Genomic DNA, 7,105 nt, shown 5'->3' on the forward strand with positions numbered 1-7,105 from the left:
GGTGAATTACTTTTACTGTCTGCAAATTGATGAAGTTGTTGTCACTTGTCTACTTCAGGATTATGACATCTCTCATAACCTATTAATGCTTTTCCAAGGTCTGCCACTAAATCAAGACCTCACATTAACATAGCCATTTCTAGGGATTTTAATGAAGTAAGTTATGTTTTAGTAGATCTACATTTTAAAACTGATCACCATTAACATTCACCTTATATTCTCCATATGTCTTTATTTTGTGAAAAAGTCATCATTAGAATGTGTGGTCCTATCATCATAGATCCTCAATTAAACTTTTTATTTTGTCCTTGTCTTGAATTATGATATAACAAGTTATGGCAAAACGGGCAATTTCTTTTGGAGTTCTAAGGATAGGTAGTGTGTACAAGAAATAAATCTTTGTTGGTTTAAGCTATTAAGATTTTGCATTTATTACTGCCATAAAAATTCCCTAACAGTGAGTTTCCCCAAATGTTGTAATTCTGATAACTGAAAAATTTATGTAAGTACTATTACTTTGAAGTGATAGTCCAAGTACTATTCTTCTTCTTATTGAGAAGGATAGTACTTTTCCACTTTTTACTGAACTAAAATACTGACCACTTGATAGTCACAGTGATGGTTTACTCACTTTTTGGTGCCAATTTGTTCTAGCTATAGCTGTACCTTGGGCCAAAATCATAGATGGTAACCTCCAAAATGCAAGTATCCTTGAGATCAATCTCAACATTCCAATTTTAAATAATGTTTAAAATTCATCAATTAATTCATCAATTAATTAAAAAGAAAACACAACACAAAATTTTGGTACTAAAGCTTTAGCCAATATTTTAGCTCTCTACTGAAAATATCTTGGAGATAAGCTGTAAGGTGACCAATCTTCCTGGCTTGCTGGAGACTTCCCAGTTTTAACTTTGCAAGTTACGGGAAATCCTTTGGTCTCAGACAAACAGGGTTGAGTCATCATCTGGAAAGTTATACCACACAACCCAAAGCAAAACTTCCTAAATATTCCTTATAATACTGGTTCTTAAAGTGTGGTCTCTGGACCAGCAGCATAGCATCACATGGGAACCTGTTAGAAGTGCAAATTATTAAGCCCTGTCTTAGACTACTTAAACAGAAGCTCTGGGGAGTGGAGCCTGGCAATCTGTGTTTTAATATTAATTTAATAATCAATTTATGATTCGCTTAAATTCCCAGGTGAACTTGATGCACATTAAAGTTTGAGAACACTGCAGTCCTCTCCTCTACATTGTCCTTGCTTTTCTGTCCACCCGTACTGCATCATCCCCTCTCTAGGATTTTTTCTTTGTATTTTTTCATCCTTTTTTCTCATGGAGAAAATGTTGGCCTCTCCAATTCTTCACGTCCAGGATTCCCCCTATGAAAAACACAATGTTCATTGCCAAGCAACATAGAGACTCCTTACTCCTCGGCGGTTGGAGTGAAGAAATTTAAATATTTACAATTTAATATTTTTCTATCATATATATTCATACTCAGAAACATGTAGTTTTTATTTTTAAAAATCTCTATGTGAAGAGGAACTGTCTCTTGTGAAAAAATGAGTAGCTGAAACAATTGTCCTATAGCTTTTGATGCCAGTTAAATGAGAAACATTCCAAGGAAAAGAAATTTCACAAAGGCCTTTGCCCATAAACTATATATAATTTAAGGTCATCATAAATTAATTATTAAAGGAATGGGGTTATTATATCAATAAAATTGCAGTACCATTAAATCAACCAAAGTGAAAAGTTAGAAAGGAAGACATTCACTTAATTTACAATATTAAACTTTTTTCTGTGTGTGTCGTACGCGGGCCTCTCACTGTTGTGGCCTCTCCCGCTGTGGAGCACAGGCTCCGGACGCGCAGGCTCAGCGGCCATGGCTCACGGGCCTAGCCGCTCCGCAGCATGTAGGATCTTCCCGGACCGGGGCACGAACCCTTTTCCCATGCATCGGCAGGCGGACCCTCAACCACTGCGCCACTAGGGAAGCCCAATATTAAACTTTTAATAAACACAATAATATGATTTTACTAATTTTAAAATTTCAGAGTTTGGACTGAAATTTATGATACAAATGTCGTTACTGAAGAGATGCTCATCCAAGTTAATGTGAAATATTGAAGAGGGTTTCACTTTGCTTATTGGTTTTAGATTAGAGTGAGAGAAAGGCATGAGGGCTACCTTATGCTGACCATTTGATGCCCTGCACCAATTGGTAGTTTGGCATATGTTCAATATATTATTCCTCAATTATTTGCATAATATTAATTTAGTGAGAACAGAAAAATCTGAAATTTCATTAAGAAAATTTAAATACAGAAATGCTCATTTAATTCATTTTACTAGGAAAAGTAGAGATATTGTAGGTAAGGGTAGTTCCTGTTCTGTGGTCCCAGTTCTGCTTTCAGGGTTTTTTTTTTGTTTTTGTTTTTGTTTTTGGGTTCTTGTCTTGTTTTGTATTGCTTTTCTGAATGAGACAACAAACTATATGAAAGGATTTATAATTATTTAATACATTAAAATGAAATACTACGTTGTTTATTACTGTCTCAAAATTTTAGTTTCTGTAACTGCCACATTTTGATGACTGATAATGCATCTGTGCAAACATATTTGAGGTAAGCCTATTTCAATAAGGAAGTGGTTTTTCAAAGTCTTCTTTCCACTAGAGGGTGCTGACAACTTCAGCAAAATCAGGACCAATTTGTTACCTTCCCTAAATTGATTCCAGTAATGTTTTAGCCCTCTTTATTGATTAGCACTCAAATATACGCCTAACAAAACTGTCACTCAGGATGGCTGTGTTTTTAAAGTTCATTATTTTCAATACTAATTCATTACTATTATTTTTGTTTTGAAGATATCTTACAATAATCATATGATCATGCAAGAAGTATTGGGGGCATGTGAGAGACTGGAGAGAGCTTGACAGAAATGCATGTGTGCAGAGGTGGATTGGCTGCCACTTGGGGACAAACAAAAAAAATCGCACACTTTCCTGGACGCTTCAGTAGAGTGAAGTGAAAGCCTTAGTCCTCAGGGGGAAGGTGAGGAGATGTTTGCATTCCAGAACCCAGGCAAAGCTCCATTGCTTCTGGGAAAGGGAGAAAAGGAAAAACTTGTTACTGATGGAGGGGGAAGAAGGACTTTGGGACCAATATCCTGCACTAATTCAAAGAAGAGGTCTGTTGCCACTAGGGGAGAGGCAGGAAACTCTCCTTCCCTCGAGGGCTACCACAAATTCAAGGCTACCATAACATGGAGGAACAGGAACAATGTGAAAACTCACCCATAAGGCTATACAGGGCCTGCTTAACACTGAAGATGGATCGGGAATACTGAACTTACCTCCTCACTTCCCCCATGAGACTAGCACTGAGTGACAAAGCAGTCTGCTGCTGCAATGGGACAAAGGCATGGAGAGAGAAGCCTCTGAAGTGCAGGTTTGCAAAGACTGCTGAAAGTTGAGGGTAGAGCAGGAATATTGAGAGAAAACCTTTGACACCCATGGTCCAATACTCAGCACAAGGTAAAAGCAGACCTCTACTAGGATTGTAATTGCTGGTTCATAAATCTGCATATTTTATAGTTTAAATATTGAAAAAGTGTTTTCTAAAGTAGTCATACCAATTTATACTTCTTTAAGCAGTATTCAAGAGCTTTTTTTATTTCATAGTCTTGTCAAAACTTGGTATTTTTAAAATTTTACCAAGTGATGCGTATGTAATGGTATCTAATTGCAGTTTAAATTTGCATTTCCCTAATGACTAATGAAAGTGAGTATGTTTTCATATGTTTATTGGTCATTTGAGTATTCTTATTTATGAAGATTTACTCAAGTCAATTGTCCATTTTTCTAAGTTGTGTGTTTTTTAATTTTTTATTTATAGTGAACGCTTTGTTGTTTGTATGGTTTGAAAATGTCTTTTCTCACTCTCTGTGACTTTTTTCCCTGCTTATAAAAATAGTGAAAACTACTAAATTAAAAAAAAATACTTTGTTTATTTATTTGGTTGCACCAGGTCTTAGTTGTGGCATGAGAACCCTTAGTTGTGGCATGTGCGATCTAGTTCCCTGACCAGGGATCAAACTTTGGCTCCCTGCATTGAGAGCATGGAGTCTTAACCACTGTACCACCAGGGAAGTCCCAAAACTACTAAATTTATGTATTCAGATTTAGCAGTCTTTTCCTTTATAGTAATTTCCATTTACACAGTTTCCATATATTCTGAGGTCAGGTCTTCTATAATATTTTATAGAATCTCAATTATTTGCCCTTCAAACTTAGATCTACAATCCACCTGTAATGGATTCTAGTGCATTATGCAAGATGTGAACCTAGTTGGTTTCCATAAAAATAAAAAATTGTCTTAGCAACATTTTAAAAGGCCATTTTATGTAAAATAGATAGCTAGTGGGAAGCAGCCACATAGCACTGGGAGATCAGTTCGGTGTTTTGTGACCACCTAGAGGGATGGGATAGGGAGGGTGGGAGGGAGACGCAAAAGGGAGGAGATATGGGGATATATGTATACATATAGCTGATTCACTTTGTTATACAGCAGAAACTAACACAACATTGTAAAGCAATTATACTCCAATAAAGATGTTAATAAATAAATAAAAATAAAATGCCATTTTATTGCCACTTCTCTACAGTGACACTTATGTCAAATGAAGAAAAGAAACGTCCATATTTGCATGTGTCTCTTTCTAAACTCTCTATTCCATTGCTATATTTGTCTGTCATTATAGTATTACACTATTTTACTACATCTTTAAAATATATCTTAGTAACTGGTAGAGCATTTTTTCCCACTATGTTCTTCTTTTTTGAGAGTATTTTGAATACTCTTGGATATTACATATCCATTTATATTTTATTAATTCCCACAAAAAGCCAGTTGCTGGGGACTTCCCTCGTGGTGCAGCGGTTAAGAATCCACCTGCCAATGCAGGGGACACAGGTTAGAGCCCTGATCCAGAAAGATCCCACATGCTGCAGAGCCGCTAAGCCTGTGCACCACAACTACTGAGCCTGTGCTCTAGAGCTCACGAGCCACAGCTACTGAGCCCACGTGCCACAACAACTGAAACCCACGTGCCTAGAACCCGTGCTCTGCAACAAGAGAAACCACCGCAATGAGAAGCCCGTGCACTGCAAGGAAGAGTAGCCCATGCGCAACAATGAAGACCCAACACAGTGAAAAATAAACAAACAAACAAATAAATAAATATTTTTAAAAACCAGCTGCTGTTTTAATTTGTATTGTATTGAATCTATTCAGCTATTTTGGGGAAAGAATTGACATTTTTACTGTATAAAGTAGTTCATTACGCTTTTAGTTAGTTTTTTTTTTTTTTTTTTTTGCGGTATGTGGGCCTCTCACTGTTGTGGCCTCTACCGTTGCGGAGCACAGGCTCCAGACGCGCAGGCTCAGCAGCCATGGCTCATGGGCCCAGCCGCTCCACGGCATGCGGGATCTTCCCGGACCGGGGCACGAACCCGTGTCCCCCGCATCGGCAGGCGGACTCTCAACCACTGTGCCACCAGGGAAGCCCCGCTTTTAGTTTTTGATATTTGTTGTCATCCTCTTTTCAGTACGTCAGTCAGAGTCTCGCTTTTAAACAGTTCCATAAATTTAAACAAAAATTCTGGTAGACCTCTACTTGGAGGATGTGGGAAGAATATATAAGTGAAGGATGCAAGTAAACTATATCCTCATATTTCATAGTATCAAGTCAACTGAGAATGTCTAATATTGAAAAATCAAGAAGTAGTAATATAAGCATTTTATTTCAGTTTATAGAGCTAAATGTCAAAAGGAGCAGCTTGAAGAGTGGAAGATGGTTAAATCAGAGGAACAGGAATCAGGCTGGTAAGGATAGTGCCCATTTTTAAGGAAAATTTATAAGCCTTTGAATTTATTTTATTTTGAAAAACTCTTTGTACTTAAAAATGTGGTCTATCAACTGATGCCTGCCTGGATCCCCATACAACTGGATTATGACCAGATAAGTACAGAAATAGAAATAAATATTTAGAAATTTTTTAGCAGTGTCACAAAGTAATTGTATGTCTGTGGAGTACTGAAAAAGAAGACATATGTCTTTTTTTCTTTCATTTCACTTTTCTAGTTTTTCATTTTTATTGTGTTTTATAAAATTATCAATTCATGATGGATTGGGATTCTTTTAAAAATGGATTTTTATCATATGTAGTTTGAGAAACACTCTATTACATTTTGACAAATGATTATTTAACTCAAAAATTTAAAAAAACAAAAATTTTGTGCTATGTCCAGAAGATACATAAGGTGACTTGTTTTCAATCTGGCAAATCAAGAAATTTAATGTAATAGATATCTAAATACAGTGTTTCCATCTGTCCAACATCATTTAATACAATGTTCAACACTCAGTCTAAAAATTTCTCTTTCTTTTATTTCTGATAATTTAGTGCTCTGTGAGTAAAAGCTTATTTATAAACCTAGCCTAAACTAATTTGGCTTTTCGGTAAGTAGCAGAATTTTTTTCTGTCATGTATATAGGTACTCTGCAATTGTAGGGAGAGGCTGGTGAGAGTTCTAGTTCTCCACCTCTGCAAACTCATCATCAGATGGTTCATTGCAGTGAAAGCAAGCTCTGACCAAATTTCTCAGAAAATGGACATCTACTGGCTCTAATGAGGCAGAAGCAGCCATAAAATCTGTTTGCAGATTGAAGGAGTTCCTTCTCTCTGCCATTTGGTAACCTGGCCAGCACTTTCATGCATGTCTGATTCGCAAGAAGATATGGTGCTATTCTTACAATACAATGGGCAAACCTTGTAACCAGCTTTTAGGCAGGATTTGTTTTTTAATGGATCATTATTCTGGACTTCTAATGCCATGGGACCAGTCATGTCAGTCCCAACTATTCACTTAATTTAACAACAATAATACTCGCAATCAATGAACTGTTTTATAAGACTTAACGTTAATTACTACAATCTAAAAATCTATGCAAATATAGAATCTTTTTTTGAAAATAAATCAGGTTTATTGAGATATAATTTATGCACAATGAAATTCACTCCTTTTAAGTGTATA

This window comes from Globicephala melas, chromosome 10 (assembly GCF_963455315.2).
Source record: "Globicephala melas chromosome 10, mGloMel1.2, whole genome shotgun sequence".
Lineage (NCBI taxonomy): Eukaryota > Metazoa > Chordata > Mammalia > Artiodactyla > Delphinidae > Globicephala > Globicephala melas.